Source organism: Notechis scutatus, chromosome 5 (assembly GCF_049901735.1).
Source record: "Notechis scutatus isolate UNSWTSFEM ecotype Mainland chromosome 5, rNotScu1.2, whole genome shotgun sequence".
NCBI lineage: Eukaryota > Metazoa > Chordata > Lepidosauria > Squamata > Elapidae > Notechis > Notechis scutatus.
In genome coordinates, this window is record NC_142013.1 from 74,047,408 (window position 1) to 74,066,626 (window position 19,219).

The following is a 19,219-nucleotide window of genomic DNA, read 5'->3' on the forward strand; positions in this document are numbered from 1 at the left end:
AGAGCTAGTGCCCACCAGGGCCAGGGCCTGAAGAAGGCCGGGCTCAGCTCGTAGCCTAAAGCCTGCAGCACTGAGTAGACCTGCAGGAAGGCACTCAGCAGCATGAAGGCGGCAGCAGGTGAAATGGTGTGGCTTCACCAGTAGCCACTGAGAAAGGGCCCTGGCAGACCAGCAGTGGAAGGCACCCCAGAGGTTGTAGATCTTGTCCAACTCATCCCACGCCATGCAGAAGCAGTCCAGCAGGGTGGCCAAGAGCAGCACTTCCAGGTGGGCGAAGAACTCCTGCGAGGCCAGCAGCAGCATGGGCAGTTGCTCTTTCCAGTTGCTGCAAGCGAGTGGTGAGCACATCAAAAGCGAAAAGTACGGTAGGACTCAGCTCTTTCTCAAAATGTGTTTGCAGCAGCTGCTGGACACGGAGTGGGCAGCCCTGTGCCTCTGCCGGTGTCATCCCAGCATATTTTGGAAGGGAAATAAAATTAAACCTTGCAATCTCTCACCGCTGTGCAAACCTGAGCAAAGGCAATACCGTAGCAGCTGTACCGTCTCCCTTCCAAAACATGCCGGGATGTGATCTGAATAAGACCTGGCTTGACCTGCTGTTGAAACGCCTCCCGGCTCTTTCCCAAAGGGTGGCTGGCTCTTCTTTACATATCGCCACCTTCTGCAGTGCAAGAGGCAGCGGGCAAGTCCTGCTTTCGATGTGTTAGCTTGCAGCAACTGGACCGCTGTGGGTGGCACCGGCAGCAGGTGGAGACTTGCTTCTCTCCTTGCTCTTTTCTCCTCTCCTTCAGCCCAGCCTAGCCCTCTACCCAGCAGCTAAGGATCCACCTGCCTCTCTACAAGGCCTCTCAGGAGACACGATGTTCAAACAAAACAAAGTGCCGCAGTCTGGGAGTCCTTTCCATTTGTTCCCCATTTCTCTCTCACCCCTTCTCCCTCCCTGGGAACTGTGCAGCGGGTGGGGAAGGCCATCAAGGGGATGCTGGGAAAAGGATGAAGCAGCCCCGCTGCCAGAGCCCAGAATTTTAAGGCAGAAAACGAAGGGGGAAATTTCCAAGGCCCTGGAGAAAAAGTGCAAAGCTCTTCTACTTGCCATGCAAAGCAGGTGCTGAGGCCAACCCTACAGGAAGCAATCTGCTCCTCCATGCAAAACCTCGCAGAGGAAGGAAGGAAGGAAGGAAGGAAGGAAGGAAGGAAGGAAGGAAGGAAGGAAGGAAGGAAGGAAGGAAGGAAGGAAGGAAGGAAGGGTGAGAATGAGATATCAAACTTCTCTGTGTGTGTTTTTGTATGTGTGTGTGAGAGAGAGACACAGAGGTTTGATCGGATTACCCTCTGCCTCCGCCAGTGCCGGTGCCATCCCAGTATGTTTTGGAAGGGAGATAAAAATAAATCCTGCAGCCTCTCTCTCTCTGCCACCGTGTAAACCCCAGCACAGGCAACAGTAGTTGCACCCTCTCCCTTCCAAAACACACCAGGATGTAATCTGAATAACACCAGCAGCAGTAAAACGCTTCCCAAAAGGGGAGCAACAAACAGAAAGGGCACCCAGACTTGAATCAAGTGCTGCTGCTGACTTGGTACTGGTAGGAGTGGCTTTTACACTTTACTTTTTGCATGCTGTGTCGCCCTGCTATTTCTTGTGTTTGGCTGGGTCTTGGGGTGCCATCCTGAGCAGGCATTGAGCTGGAGGTGGGGGAGATCAGTCCCCTTACCTGGCTGCCTTCCACCATTTCTCATCAAGTGTGTGTGTGTGTGTGAGAGAGAGAGAGAGAGAGAGAGATAGAAAGAGAAAGAGAAAAAGAAAGAGAGATACAGACACAGAGTCAGAGACAGAGAAACAGTGGAGAGCAAATCCTTTCAAACAGCGTTGTCTGCAATTCAGCTGGCTCAATTGATCTGCGGGCCATGGTTAAGGGGCCAAGCAGCCCTGAGGTGACCGGGGAAGGAAAGGACTGCCTCCTGTGCTGGCCATGCCTACCCCCTTCATTAGGGCTTATTTTGGGAGTAAGGCGTACATTAGCCCCTTCCAAAATAGGCTTTGGCTTATTTTTGGGGTGGGTCATATTGTTGGAGAAACACAGTAGCAACAATGGTGCACTGGAAGATCTGCAAGAAATACCATTTAACTGCAAGCCAGAATCGGTGGGACGATAAACTAGAGAAAATCAGAAAACGAAGAAGCTAAAGTGCTCTGGGACTTTAGAATTCAAACCAATAGACATGTGTCACATAACACCCCATACTTAACAACTGTCGATAAGCAAGACAAAGTCTAGACAGTGGATGTGGCAGTTCTTGGAGACAGCAGATTAGAAGAGAAAGAACTGGTAAAATACAAAGACCTCCATATAGAAATAGAATAATTGTGGCAAAAAGAAAAAGAAAGGTGGCACCAATAGTAAAAGGCACCTTGGATACAATGCCAAAACAACTGGAGCACCATTTGAACACCATCAGTCCTGACAAATTCACCATCACTCAGCTGCAAAAGGCAGCTTTACTCGAAACAGCTTACATCTTGCAATGGTATCTGTAACACCATCAAACATTGGGAAGGGCTCAATAGGTGGACAAAAATGCCAAATCCAGTCTGAATATCTGGCCGACTGTGCAAAGAACCATAATAATAAAAACTCTAGTAGCATTGACCAAATCACCATCACTGAATTGCAAAACACACTTTTACCCAGAATAGCTTACACACTATGATGATACCTTTAAAGTAATCAAACAACAATATCTGCCTATCCCAGGGGTCTTCAAACTTGACAGCTTTAAGACTTGTGGACTTCAGCTCCCAGAATTCCTTCTCAGTCATGTTAGCTCAGGAATTCTGGGAGTTGAAGTCCATAAGTATTAAACTTGCCAAGTCTGAAGATCCTTGCCTATCCCAATCCTTGGGAAGAATTTGATAGATGAATAAAGATGCCAAATGCAGTCCTAACATCTGGCTGACTGTTCAACCAACCACAATAATAATAAATGTCTAACCATTCAATGTGAAAGGAAAATACAGAACTTTTGAAATACATTATGGATATCAGAAAAGTTTGACAAGCTGAAAAGGAATAGAATTCTCAACTTTTATTAAACGCCATTAACCACAGAACCATGAATGACATGTTTGTTACCAAAATAATATCACTGTACCAAAATGTCCCATAGAACAACCTATTTATAATTCTTCTTGCAAAATTTAATGTTTAAAATAAAAAAGAGAAAGGGATAACCTGCATAAAGGCTCATTTAAAAAAACAGAGAAAGCTGTAGTAACTTATATAAAGAATTGTTCATAAATATTTCCCTTTAACACATGGGATACAAGCCCTATCATTTCCATAATCGCAAAGTTTCAGCAGCTTCTTTGTTGTAAAGGACTCAGTGGAAATACAAATAGAAATAATTTCTGGATGGAATAGAATGTTAAAATAAGGGAATTCAATCACAGGTGATTGTATTTGCTTATTTGTAAAATAGAAATAAAGGCAGGATACAAAAAAATAAATAAAAACATTTGTTCTTATCCTCTTTCTTTTATAAATGTAATTTTTTTTCTGCTTTTTATCATGGATTATGCAACATTTCAGCCAAACTTCACCAAACTTGGTAATGCATATCAAGATTTCATGTGTATCAACTTTCACTGTTATGAAATATCCAGTTTTATTTCATTAGCAGTAAAATGTAATTGAATAGTCACTTCATTCTCTATATAGAGCATGATTGCACCCTGCTAATTTGGCAAACAAGCATAGTGTCATCATTTACAACCTGCTAAGTATCACCCCATATTTCTACTTCAACTCAAGAGTTCATAATTACATCCCCTGGGGAGTTATTATTTAGGTCAGACAGACAGTAAGTTTTGAAGTTGTTGTATGATTTCACCAGGTTTCAAAAATACTGATTTAGCTGTTCTGATGGAAAGGAGGCCATTTAGTAATGAAATATATTGCTGTTACTTCTCCTCTCCTTACCTCTTCCATTAATTTAATGGTGGTTATAAAGAGAAAAGCTTTGTAAAGAGAACTCTGAGAGCATGGAATATTTTCAGTGAATTTATTGTATATTCTAAGACCCACAAATGTTTGTGAGCATTAAACAGTTTGATAGTGGAGCTTCTTTCAGGTATAGTCAGTGTCACTTCTTGTCAGTGCCACTGTAACTGATTATTCATTATAAATTTAGCCAATTTATATTCCACTCAAGGCAAGGGAGCAGTTTTATCAATAGCTGCTCCTACTTCAAAATCTCACTCTGAAGACTATGTTTGAAAGTAAATTGTCAAAGTATCAAACACAGAGATCACATGACAGTCAACATTCAATATAGCAGAAAAGACTGAAGATACTGGAGATTTACAGTGAAGGAGAACAGGACACCTCTCTGAACACTGTCTGGGAGGCTGTGGTTGCTGCTGTACAAAATGTTGATCGTCAACAGATCAGGAAATTGACAGACTCCATGAATGGGAAGTCTTATCATTGTTATTGAAAAGAAGGGTTTCAATATTATAATTGCTCCTATTTGTACACAATGTTTAGAGTTAGATTTTGAAGATTTTGTTTATTATACGTAGAAGATATGTATATCTTTGACTCTTATATTTGTAAAACACATCTACAGACGTATTTTGTATTGAAAGGTATAATGAAATACCAGTCTCATTTATACAGAATACAGTAGGTTAAAAAGTTGTATAAATGTATTTAAAATATATACATACTTGAATAATATTTGCATTAAACAAGTATATATAAAATTGTAGCTGTTTATTGTTATGACATATATTTTATTTTTCTTGAATTTCTTCATATTTTTTGCTAAAGCCTTTTTTACATGCTTTTTCTACTCTTTGAAAATATACATAAAATACTTGTAAAATATTGTGTACTGCATTATCAACATGACACAAAATTTAAAACAAATAAATATACATCAAAAGTAGATAATTTGAAATATAAAAGTATCAATCTCACATGTATACATATTTTTTGAAAAAATGAATGCATTTTATAATCTTCAGTTAACAAACTTTTTTATATAATGAAAAAAAAGAATGCTACAAAATTATATAACTTATGCAGTAAAATAAAAACATGATTTTCACAGTGAATGACAGCAAATGCCACAGAATATCTATAAAACTAGATTATAGGTCCTGAATTTACATGTATTATAGGACTTGATTGTGATCAATAATCTAGAAAAGTCATTTTTAAAAATATGAATCAGAATGGAATCATGTATAGCCCCACTGCTCACATGAGGAAAAGAAAGTCCTTCACAACATATAGTACCAGGAACTATCAGAAAAATATATATGACAAGGCTGCAATTATATATTTCACCATAAGGGACAATATGCATTGTGTGACATTATGTGAGATGAAAAGTCCTTTCCCAAGTCTCCTGTTCTATAGACCAGGGGTCTCCAACCTTGGCAACTTTAAGCCAGGAGGACTTCAACTCCCACAATTTCCCAGCCAGCTTTGCTGGCTAGGGAATTCTGGGAGTTGAAGTCCTCCATGCTTAAAGTTGCCAAGGTTGGAGACCCCTGCTATAGACTATCACATAGAAAAGTTCTGATTTTCAGACTGATTTTGCACTGCTTGGTCTGTATAAGTTATTACAAGAAGCATATTTCTTCTTTGTAAAAGACTTGGATTATTTTTATATTTTAATATCCACGTACCATTGGACCGATTAATATATTTTTTTTTAAGAATCACTTTTCTCCTTTGGATATTTTGCTATTCAATATCTAATTGTGGCTCAGGTTTTTTTTAAAAAAGAATAATTTATTCTGTCGTATTATAAGGTAAACCAGATTCTATGGTTTTGATAACATAGATGTGAAAACGTCACTTTTCCAAATTGTTCTGCTTACCTGGCCGTGAGACCTTTGAGCTGTTGAAAACTGCTTCTTGCAAGCTGCTACAAAGAGGCTGGGGGTTTGAGTTACCATGGAGATCTTTACATTCAACAGTGGAGAAATCTGGAATGATACAATGAAATATTTTGTCAGGTGAACTTTAGAATGGAAAAAATACCCATACTCTTATGGCCATCTTCTCCAGTTTATTTGCCACAACCAGCAAAAAAAAAACTTACTATGTAATCAAATGAAAATATTAATTTGGACAGTTAAATGCTCATTAAAAAAAATCCAAATGGATAAGTACTGAAGCTTAGTCCCAAAATCAGCATCTAGAACAGCCAATAATACAGTTAAAGGCCTTAATGAAATATGTTACCAATCAGTTTGGTTTACACATCACACTAAGTGCATAACGTCTTTGGTTTTGAGCCTCAGTTTATGACTCAGCATAACAGATTACCAAGCCTTTTCAGAAACATAGTCAAAATAAAACATAGCATAATGCAGTACAGGTTGCCCTAGTTTAGCAACTGTCTTGTTTAGCAACTGTTTGAAGTTATAACTGTGCTGAAAAAGTAACTGTGACTGGACCTTGTGCTTACAACTGTTGTAGCATGCCTATCGTCATGTGTTTAAGATCCGGGTTGCTTTACAATTGGTTTAAGTTGTGCCCTAGCAGCCCATGGTCACCTGATCACAATTTGCACACCTCACAGTTGGCTTCCAACAAGCAATATAAATGGAGTATAGCTTGTGGTAAAATTGCAATTTGCGGTAACATGATGTCTCACTTAACAATCACATGGAAGTGAACAAGTAAACCTATCATAGTTATGTGATATTTTCCTTAACAACCACATCATTTAGCAACAGATTTGCTGGTCCCAATTGTGATTGTTAAACTAGGACTACCAGTATGCAAAATCAGCTGGATGATATTTGCCTATATGGATCAAGATTTGATTTGGTGCTAAATAGCAAATGATTACTGGGTTTCTATGAAGCTGCTTGGAAGCGGAGATTCTCAGTGTAAGGTAAATTATATCCCCTTAATAACACTGGATTCCAAGTGACTCCATGTACTCCATATAGATTTCTTAAAACAGCATTGAAGTCCTTTGGTACTGCCTCCTGGGATAGTTTGTCCAACCTCCCAGTCTAGTCCTTGGCTGTTCAACCAAATACTAACCAGGACCAAGCCTGCTTAGCTTTGTCCACTAGGATCCACTAAGGTCAACAAGGTGCTGCTACTTGCAATGATTTACAAGCACTCTAATAAGAAGACAAATGGTGTGCTCTTTCATGCAGTATAAGATGGTAAAATGTGCTTACATTATGCCACACCTGAATTGAGACACCAGAATTCAAAGGGAGAACTCATGCTATGCTACTCCTCCATATCAACTCTCTGTTAACAAAAATTAACAGTTGCAGGGGGATGGACAGAAAAATCTGCCACTGTGACTCAGGGCTGTTGCTTTTTTATTTTTTACGATGCCATAAGAAACAAGTCATACTATTGGCTTTCATTTGAAAAATACTGTATCATAAGAATACAGAAGATGCTTTCTATGTAAAAGTTCAATTTCCAATTCTGCAACTCAAAATTTTCATGAATCAGAGGTCAGAAAAACACAAATAACAGATATCTATGGTTCTGGAGAGACATGACATTGCTGTCCAATTTCAAATAGAACAGGAATATGGAAATAAGGAGGACAGGGCTAGAAACCAAACCTAAAAAAGCTGCCTTCCAGATTGATTTAGACCCCGCATGGGGTAGAATCAATCTATTAGTCAGTCAGTCAATCAATCAGAAACAGATAATAAGAGTTGGAAGGGACCTTGTAGGTCATCTAGTCCAACTCCCCGCCAATCAGAATAGAGCTGGAAGGGACCTTTTAGTCCAACCCCCTGCCTAAGCAGGAGACCCTATACCATTTCAGACAAGTGGCTGACCAGTCTCTTCTTAAAAACCTCCAGTGATGAAGCCCCTACAACTTCTGAAGGCAAGCTGGTTAATTTTTCTCACTCTTAGGAAGTTTCTCCTTAATTTCCATGACCAGATTCAAAAATTGTGTGAATATTTTGGTCGGAGCCAGATTTGGTCGTGGTCAGAAGCGTTCGTGACCAGAAGTTCTATTCTACTTAGATTTCTGCTTGAATTTCTGGGCAGATTTTTCAGGCAGAATCAACTAGAAGGCAATGGCTTACAACCTTCCCTGCTGGCTTCCCCACTGATTTTCTGGGAAACCAGCAGGAAAGATTGCTAATAACAATCACATGATAGGGCACTTGGCAACCACTTCTGCAAACCTTCTTAGGTGTGTACAGATTGCCAAGTACCCAGATTACCATCATGAGGATACTGAAATAGCTGTAACTTTGGGCACAGATCATAAATCCCTTCAGTACTGTCATAATTTTCAGTGGTTGCTAAAATAATGTTATTTTAGTGTGAGGACTACTTGTACATAAAAGCCTTGGTGGATTGTTTAGCTTCTATAAGAATTAGAATATTCAAATATTATCATGGCAGCATATTATATATTTTATTTCTGAGGTCACCTTATGCAGTGTTAATTGCAAATCTCAAATTAGTCTGATTTGGCAGTCTGAAGTGCAGAAATAGAAACAAATTTACATATATAAGCTACTCCTTTTTAAAGGAGGTTGTTAAAAGATATTTTACATTAAATTTAAAACATATTAAAATACTCAGTAAGTTATAATTATAAGAGCTATTAAAATTTGTGACAGTAACATGATTTATCCAAAGGATGAAATTTTAAAAGCTATTTTGCCATACTTTCAAAGAATTAGCAGGCTTGGCAATATTTTTACCATAGCAGGAAAAGATTCATATCACTGAAACTATTTCAGAAGTTTTTAGAATTGCTTTTGTTTCCACATGGAAACCATTTCTGAATTTTGTGCTTGATGTGGAAAAGAATGTAATTTTGACTTTGGGTTTTATAGATTAGATTGACAGAGTTTTATAGAAATGACTTGTTCGTATTACTATGGAAAAACACAATTTGATGCTAATGCCTTATTTTACTGCAATAGAATGAAGAAGTCAATGCTTCTTTTTCTTTTCTTTTCCCTACCTTTCCTCACTTCTCTCCCCCTTCCCCTTTTCGCCTCATTGTTATTTATTTTTGTATTTTATAATACTTAATAACCTAATAAAAATGTTTGAAAAAAATAAGTTTTAGAACTGCAAAAAGTTTAAATGCTTCCTGTTAAGAAGTACGTGGTAACAAAAAAATCCATAAACAGAAAAAAAAATAGCAGCCAAAGGATATGGAGAACACTAGCAAGTCAACCATTGGAAGTTAAAGAATTCTTAGTCATGTTAATTGTACAAAACATGTCAGTCTTTCTTCATATACATCTCTTCCAAGGATAACAAAGAAGATGTAAGAATGAAACAAAATATATTAATTGAAAATTAAAGAGACATATTCTCAATTTATCTTCAAGGCAAAAGCTACACTAAACAAAATTCAACGTTTGTCTGTCTTACTTGATGATAGTTAAATTACAACTCTAAATCCTTGAGGATTCTGAATGTCTTACAATGATCCAGTTATTTTTAATCATTGTTTGCTGAGTAATACTGTGGGCTATTCACGAACGATATTAAATTACAATGCTGAGTGTAAATAATGATAACAATAGAGTTATCATTCTATCCTTGTAAGCCACCTGGAATTACCAAGTGTGAATTGCGCAGCCGTATACATTTTAATAATAATAATAATAATAATAATAATAATAATAATAATAATAATAATAATAATAATGATGATGATGATGATGATGATGATGATGATGATGCAAAGTCAGATAATGTAAGAAAGGCAGCAATTCATGCAAATATTCTCTAAGTGTCATCTGGGAATTTGACAATGGCTGGATCCTGTTACACTCTCCTGTTCATAATCTGCATTTTGCATGATCAAATCATATTCTTCTTTAGAGATACCTGATAGCAGAAAAAGATTTGCAGAGGTAATAAATCAAGTTAAAGCACAATTATCTTTAACTGCAGAAATAGCAGACAAATCATGCAGACCAACAGTTGCTGATTCAGGAAAGGATTGGAAGTTAAATTAAAATGTCTTTTTTTACTATTTATTGCCCTTTTCCATTTCACGTCAAGTTCCTAGAATCCATCCAGTGTAAGCTAGAAAGGATAATGAGTTTCTGAACACAAACTCTAATGGGACATGTTGCATGAAAGCTTTCAGCATTTGCTTGGATTCTGCTTCCCAGCAGTACTAAACAACTTAAATATAATTAGCTGAAAGCTCCACAGGCTACATTTCTTCACTAGAATACCTCTTATACTAATCCATTCATCTGGCTGACAGATGACTGAATCATCGGTAATATGAGGTCTATTCCATTAATACTGTTGTGGTCAAAATCCCAAGTATCCTTTAATAGCTTTTTGACAATTGCATCATTTATAACCAGTAAGCAAAACAAAGAGACACATACAGATTTTTTTTTTCTCCTCTTGATTTTATGTCTGTCCCACAATATAATCACTTTAGAAATGTGGACTAGGAAAGAATTTTGTTTGAAGCATGCTAACTCTGTTTAGTGAAAAGAAATCACTTTATGATTAGTTTTGTTGTGTTGATATTTTAACAACAAACTTCACAAATACCTTTTTAGGAATTAATTGCCCATTTAAAGTACTCAGTTACCAAATATGTTTTCATTTCATTCAAATTCTTTATCCTATTCATAATCCCTATTTGCCTCAGAATAGGATGTGGAAATTAGACTCTCGCAAGTGCCAAGAAAACTTATTTAAGGAAAATGCATACATACATCTCAGAAGACTTATGATAAATGCTTTGGACTTTATATGGGCACAGTGTTTCTCTGCTCATTTAAGTAACCAGACCCCTCCCCCCCCTCTTTTTTTAGATTTCTGCATGAGTCTGAAAAAAGAGATCCCTACCTGAAGAATAGAATTAGCCTTAATAAATAGTTTCCTTACAGCAGTTTGAGAAGGAGGAAAGCTGCAGTAGTTCTTAGAGTTCATTAATAGCAGATAGAGCTCCAAATATATTTGACAGGGGTGTCAAACTCAACTGTACTATTGTACTATTTGCAGTCATTTAGTCATCAGGTCATTTTCTGTACATTACTTTGAGAACAATTTTGTGGAAATTAGGTTTAAAAAAACCCCACAAGAATAAAATAAATATGTGATGTTTTGGCCATATATTCTAGACAATTAGAAGTGATGTTTAACACCAAATTAATATTCAAAGTATATTTCTTATAGTTCAGAACTATAGGATAGACCCACCCTGAAAATTATTAAAATATGTGACCTATAAGTTTATCTAACACAGGGGTCCCCACCTCCTGGTCCTTGGACTAGCACCAGGCCGCAGCATGCCGAAAACCAGGCCATGCAAACAAGCAAAGCCCCATCCACAGGATGGAGGCAGCACCACATAACCATGCCCTCTCTGGTCTGCAGAAATACCTCTCTCCATGGAACCGGTCCCCGGTGCCCAAAAGGTAATCTAACAGAAACAAATGTCAATGAAATTGTAGCTATTATGTTCCCAGAGTGGGTTTTTATTGTGCCTATCTTCAATCATAGAATTTACAAAAGATTGTGAACTACTTGTAACTAGCTTGTATTTTCTCCATTATTATCTTAACCTTATTTCCAACCACCAATAAATAAAATCTTTAAGGAAAGAAAGAGGACAGCAGTGAATCTTTTCAGAAAGCTAAGGTATACTGTTTCAGGAAAATTGATTAAAAATTCTCAATTACAGCTATGCACTTATTTCCAACAGAATTACATTGAGTTATTCATTATGTGCCATAAAGTTGGTGTCAACTCTTAGTAACTACATAGAAAGTTTTTCTCCAGGAAAACACCCAACCTACCCTTCCGGTATGCCAAAGGTGTACCCATTGCCACTGTAATTGAGTATAAACACCTTGCTAATGCTGGTTGTATCATATTCTTCTTTTTCCACTTTCCCCATAATGTTAAACTTTTTCAGAGAATTAGGTCTTTACAAAATGAAGCATGTCCAAATGTGTCTAATTTATGGATATAATATTCATAATGTGTCCAAAGTGGCAGAAAAAACTTTATACAAAAAGAGCTATGCCAGAGGTTCAAACCACACTGAATAGATCTCATCAGAGGAGCTGGACAAAGAATGCCTCTCCAATAAGCAATATGGTTGGGCATAATTTCCATAAACCTATTTTGAATCAGCCTTTGCCCAGTTCAACAAGGAGTTCCTAAGTGATGGAGTTCCTAGACATCAAGTGACAAATGGACTACAGAACTCAGCACTTTTTTATCTATCACAAACACGTGAAGACTGGAAACAAAAAAAATAATGGCCTGTTATTAAATAAAGCAAAGATAATACCAATGAGTTAATAGGCACCTTGTATACAATTTCAAAACGTCTGGAGTTTTTTTAACACCATTTTGAATAATTAAACACCATTGGCATGGACCATCAATCAATTGCAAAAGTCAGCTTTACTTGGAAGAGTTTATACCTGTGACAATACTTTTAACACCATCAAATAAAAACACCTGGGAAGGACTTGATAAGTGAATAAAATGCCAAATACAGTCTAAACAAGTGGCTGACTAGGTGACCAACCATAAGAATGATAATTATTAACAATATTAATAATATTATTAAAAACAATATTTCAAGCAATGGCTAATAATAGGAACATTAAAAAAAGAAACTGAAGTTTGTTTTGGAAACTTGATTTTGGTTGCATAAGATTAAGCGATTTGAACTAATGTAACCAAGGCCAGAATTGAAAAATCATCAAATGTTTCAACAAGTAGGTTATGCAAAGAAGCAGATGAAACAGACCATGTTGTTAGCTTATGCAAGAAAATAACATAAACTGATTATAAATAACAACATAAGACACTTAGAAAATCAGCACATTGACAACATTTCTATCTGTCAATTACAAAAAGCCACACTGCTTGAATTCGCACATATACTAAGCTAATACATTACAACATCCTCGGTTCTTGGGAAGAACTTGATGTGGATGAAGGCCAATATTAGCTGAAGTACTGGCATCTATTACAATAACATCAACTACTACTACCACAACACTAGAAGGAGTGTTGGTAGACTTATCTGAGAACGCGCCTTCTCAGATGGTGTAGACAGGATCCATGCATGGTGTTAGGGATATACACCCTAGCAGAACGTGCAACGGTAGTCAGTCAGGCAGGCAGATATATGAGATAAACATTGTTGTAGTTTACACTCAGTAAAACAGATACAATGTGCTAGTTAAATAGTTTTTATTCCAGTAAGATTGTTAGCATAGTCAAACAGTCCATATATCATACACTTAGTTCAGTCCGTCCGGGGATTATCCATTAGCAAAGTCCAGTGTCGAAAAAGAGGTCAGTAAACTTACAAATAATCAGTCCAGTAACATATCTCTTTTTGCAGTAGAGATATGAAGAAAATCAAACCTCTTTTCTTCGTTCAGCAATAGCAGGGAAAACACGCAGTTATCACCATCAATCCATCATTGTCAGCAATCCAGTAAAAGCCAGCAAACAGTGAGCTCTCTTGCTCCCTCTTATGGTGATTTTACAACCGCACCCAAAATACATGGTCTGCATTTAAAGTGACACACACAATCATAGTCTATATATATTATTTTACCCAAACTAAGTTAGGTAACCATGTTATCCCTAACACATGGGATGTATTCAACTCTGTTTGGCTATAGACTAAATAGAAAAACTGAAGACACACCCCTTCCGGGCCACCGTCTCCAGTTCTGAATGAAGTCAAGGCTTTCTTGTATATGCTGCAATAGTTTCATATTTGTATAACATTTATGATTAATAATAACTTAAATTTTAGTCCAATACCCAACATGATTGCCAGAACCTAAGAAAATGGGTGGGTCTGGATCCTGTCTACACCATCTGAGAAGGTGCGTTCTCAGGTAAATCTACCAATGCTCCTTTTCCAGAATGGTTTCGACAGGATCCATGCATGGGACATACCAAAGCAATGTCCGATGGGAGGGATTCTGGCTCTAATGACTCTGATCTTCTGGCAATACCTTTTGAAGTACTCTCCTTCCAAACGCTGCTTTCACGGAAGCGAAAGAGTCAAATTTATAATGTCTAACAAACGGTAAAGGAGAGGACCAAGTCGCCGCCTTACATATTTCTTCCACTGAAGCCTGAGTACTCCAAGCTGCTGTAGTGGCCGCACTACATGTTGAGTGAGCCGTGATGTGAGATGGGACAGATAACCTCTGTGCTTTGTAAATGTTAGCAATGGTTGCTCTAATCCATCTGCCTTTGGAAGAAGACGACACCCTTTGTCCTAAGGAGTTCTGATGATAAGAAATAAACATTGCTTCCATCTTTCTAAAGGAAGCTGTCCTTTTTATGTAAATATGGAGAGCTCTCCTTACATCTAAGGTATGCCAAAGTTTCTCTCTAGGGTGAGATGGATTTGGACAAAAATTTGGTAAAACAATTTCTTGTGCCCTATGAAAATGAGAATTGACTTTTGGTATAAAGGTAGGATCCAATCTTAAAACAATTCGATTGGTATGAAAAATACAGAGATCAGGTCTTACTGACAGAGCTGCAAGCTCAGATATCCTTCTGGCAGACGTAATTGCCACTAGAAAAATTACTTTATACAACAAATGCTGTAGGCTGACAGTTCTCAAAGGCTCAAAAGGTGAAAGAGTAAGGGCTTGCAGTACCTTGGTAAGGTCCCATGACGGAAATCTGTGAATGACCCCTGGTCTTAAATTTGCTGCCCCTTTAAGAAAACGCTGAATTAAAAGATCTTGTGACAATAAATCTGAACTTGTACATGAAATTACCGATGAAAGCGCTGCAACCTGTCTACGGAGAGTTGCTGGGGCAAGACCCTTGTCCAATCCTTGTTGTAAAAAATCTAAAACCTGTGAGATCGAAGCGTCTCCAGGATCTGAACCCTTATCCTTGAACCAATTACAGAAAACTCTCCAAGTAGTCTCATAAATCCTAATAGTGGATTGTCTTCTATATGCCTGGATAGTATTAATAACCTGTGTGGAAAGATCCACCTTTTTAAACAGTCTCCTCTCAAATGCCAGGCAGCCAAGTGAAGCCATTGAGGCTCTGCTTGTTGAATTGGCCCCTGGCTGAGAGACACCCTTTCAGGAGGAATCCTCCACGGAAATGACACTGACAAACTGACCAAGTCTGCAAACCCTGGCCTCCTGGGCAAATACGGTGCCACAAGGAGAATTTCCGCTTTCTGCTGTAAGGTCTTCCTGACGACTGCCGAGATGAGAGGTAATGGAGGGAAGGCATAAAGGAGTCTCTTTGGCCACTGACAGCGAAGGGCATTGACTCCCTCCGCTCCCCGGGATGGGAACCTGGAGAAGAAACGAAGCAGTTGATGATTCAACTCAGATGCAAACCGATCCAATATTGGGTGACCAAATCTGTTGGAAATTTCTTGAAAAAGAAGTGGATGCGAAGTCCACTCTGCCTGATCTATTGTAGATCTGCTTAGCCAATTTGCCCTGACATTTTGTGTCCCTGAAATATGGTCAGCTTTGAGAGCAAATTTTTTCTGCCCATCTGCAGAGACAGGAAGCTTCTTTTTGTAATGAATTTGACTGTTTTCCTCCCTGGCGATTAATGTGTGCCTTAGTGGCCACATTGTCTGTTAGGATTAACACATCTTGTCCCCTGATTATTGCCTCAAATTCCTTGAGAGCTAGGTGAACTGCCCTTAATTCCAACCAACTGATATTATGCTTGAGGTCATTAGCATTCCAAATGCCCTGTGCTACCTTGTCTTGACACTGGGCCCCCCATCCAGAGAGACCAGCATCGGTAGTTATTGTTGTAAACTCCCTGTCTTTAAAGGAGCATCCTTTATCTAATGCTGAAGAGGTCCACCAAAGCAAGGATATTAATACCTTGGTTGGCAATCTGACTCGGATGGGAGAGGTACCTTTCATGGATCTCTGAAAAGGTAATAAGAACCACTGCAATTCACGAGAATGCAGTCATGCCCATGGCACTATATCAAGGCATTTCCTAACCTAAAATTCCTTCCTATGATGTCCTATATATTAATACTGTCTACTTCTGCAGGAACGTACTATCATTTTGCCTAGTAATTTTGACATTTGAGCTGGGGATGCCCTTCTTATGCAATAGAAATGGACTGCTAATGTTTTAATGTCCTCTCTTCTTTGTTGAGAAAGGAAAACTAAATCTAATTCAGTATCTATTATTGCCCCTAAATGTAAAAGTTTGGTAGATGGTTCAAAATAAAACTTTTCCTGATTAACCAAAAATCCATGAGATTGTAAAGTTTGTAGGGTGATGGTTAAGTCTCTAATAGCTAACTCGTGGGAGACTGATTGTATTAAGATATCGTCCAAGAAAGCCAGTATCCTAATTGGAACAGTTCTAAGATGGGCTGTTACAGCTGCCAGGATTTTGGTAAATGCCCTGCATGCAGATGCCAACCCAAAGGGGAGTGCTCTATACTGAAAATGTCGACCTGCATAACAAAATTTTAAATACTTGTGATGGTCAGGTAAGATTGGAATATGTGAATACACTTTGGTAAGGTCAATTGAAACTAAGTAGTCCCCATGTCTCACGTTCTTCAAAATAGATTGAAGTGTGTGCATCTTGAACCTATGATAAATAACAAAAGAGTATAGTCTTTACAGGTTTAAAATAGCCCTTCATTCCCCCTGATGATTTGGGAACAAGAAATAACACAGAGTAGAAGCCTTGGCCCTGTTGCTCCTCTGGGACTGCTTCCACAGCTTGGATTGTTAGGAGGTGCTGAATTGCATCCTCCATCTGTCTCCTTTGTGTATGTTTGAAGATACCGGACACCTGATAAAAAATCTCGGAGGCCTGGCTCGAAATTCAAGTGCCAGACCTTCCCTTGTTGTCTGTCTGACCCAAAGATCCGAGGTTGTTTTCTATCATTGGTCTGCAAAACTTTGCAATCTACCACCAACAGGAGTTTCCAAGTGCCTATTTGTACTTTTAGAACGGCCTGTTTGATGAACCATGGAATGACCGTTTGGTCTGTGGTTGAGATCTTGCCTTGAGCCTGTTCAAAATGTTGCCTCTGGCTGAAGTTTGCTTGACTTCTTTGGCTGGTAGATCTATAGAAAGGTGCACGAAAAGAGCGTCTGTAATAGGGTGAAAATTTGTTGTCTCTTTTCTTTAAGACTGACGGCAATATCTTATGTTTATCCCGTGATTCGATGAGAACAGGATCTAAGGGTGCCCCAAATAGTTTTCTACCTTGCCAGCTTCCATTTCTTCTTGGTATCGGCCTGCCAATACCTGAGCCAGAGTAACATGTGTGCAGCAACTGCTGAAGACATGGCCCATGAGACGAATTTGACAGAGTTTAAAGTTGCGTCTGCCATATATTTTGATGCAGCTATAACTTTGTTAAACTCTAAGTGGGCTCTTATATTGTCTGTTGGTACCTGCTGCTGCATTTGTCTTAGCCGTATCACAGCGGCCCTAGTGAAAAAGGATGCCGCTGTGGCAGTTTTGACCACTACCTACATAACTGGTCAAAATCTTTAAAAAGTCATATCCTTGAGTAGCAGAAATGGCAGAATTCATCTAAATGAAAAATAACTATTTTTTTTACTCAATACTCTTCTGTTTTACATATAGATCCTGGGCTGAATTCAGTAAGAATTTAATAATTGTTTATCTTAGATGTATGGACAATTTTGAAATGTTATCAATAAAATTAGAAGCTCTTATTTATTCAGCCTGCCTTTATACTTTCAAAGGGAACACCAGTTGTTTACTCTTTCTGCTCAACCATTTTTGGATAAGATGTTTTTAAAAAAAGATTTAGAAAAAATGTCACGGAAATAACCCTTATCAAATGTTCCTTCTATGTGGAAAGGTGAGTACATCATAACTGAGAATATACCACATTTGTGCATGCATACTTGAATTACTTCTGACTTCTCTATTCTGCTGATTTGCTGAAAGAACATTACATTCTGGCTCTCTAAGGAACTCTTGGTTTCATTCATCAGATGAATAAGCACTTTCTATTGCATTATTAGTTTCTATATATCCAAGCTCCAAGTTCTGAGAGCCTCTCAGTATGTAACCACTTAGATCACTTAGTTGTAAGATTTTCTAGGAAATGAATGAGTACAAATATCCTTACGATTTATATTGATTGTTGCCTAGTATGATTTGATTGCTTATTGTATCCTATGATTATCATTAAGTGTTGTACCTTATGAGTCTTGACTCTTGACGAATGTATCTTTTCTTTTATGTATACTGAGAGCATATGCACCAAGACAATTTCCTTGTGTGTCCAATCAAGAATTGATTGGCCAATAAAGAATTCTATTTATTCTATACTTCAAAGGATGGAACTTTAAAAAGAAGGGAAAAAAATGAAGTTACAAAAATTTCAAGTTGATGGATGGAATGCTTTTTTAAAAAGATCAAAAAGTTGTTGAAATTGACTGGTTATAGAGTCCAAAACTGGCCACAGATAACCAATTTTCACTGGTAGCTGAATTTATCTTTGTAATACTAAAATGCCATAAAAGTCCTAAAGAGAAAAATGTGCATGAAGCAGAATTTACTAAATGTCCAATTGACATAAATAGGGCCACTTGTACTGATTAAGATCTTTGTGTTCCCAAAAAAACAAAGATATTTTATGCTAATTCTGGTAAAGATATACATATTTTGAACCAATTTTATTTAAAATCATTTGGTATTTTTGAATGAATACTCAACTATCAATTAATAGTTGCAACTAAATAAACAAAAAGACAACCAGGAATGGAATGTACTGTAGTATGAACAAATTATACTAGTCATGAAACAGACTATTTATAAATGAGTTGCCCTTGTGATAAACAATGGAAAGTTTCTTGGCTAAAGCTCCTGTTATGAAGGAATCCTGGTTTTGCCCTATCTTTGAAACATTAATAGGATTTCGAAAAGCAAGGCAGAACTGCGTTTTCACACTAATGCTGTGATCTGGGAGCAAGCCTCATTTTCATGATAGACATAATGGGATCATATGATGCTGTCTAAAATGCGAAACATTAACTATATTTCTTCTTTTCAGTTCTGGCTTTAGAATTTGATAATTTTGCTAGTTGTGAGCACTGAGATACATTTAACTATTTGATACATTAGCCTTTTCTGCTGAAGTAGATATTTATTTTCAAGAAAGCTGCCACAATGGACATGTGCCTTTAATTATGTCA

At 37.8% G+C, this 19,219-nt stretch overlaps 1 protein-coding gene across 2 annotated transcripts in view; it reads right to left on the minus strand.

Moving 5' to 3' along the window:
- Positions 1-19,219, minus strand: part of TBL1X (transducin beta like 1 X-linked) — a 153,748-nt gene that overhangs the window by 73,508 nt on the left and 61,021 nt on the right. For both annotated transcript variants that reach the window (XM_026666902.2, XM_026666903.2), the window contains exon 2: positions 5,891-5,998. The gene's annotated coding sequence lies outside the window, so the exon portion shown is untranslated. The remainder of the gene's footprint in view (positions 1-5,890; positions 5,999-19,219) is intronic.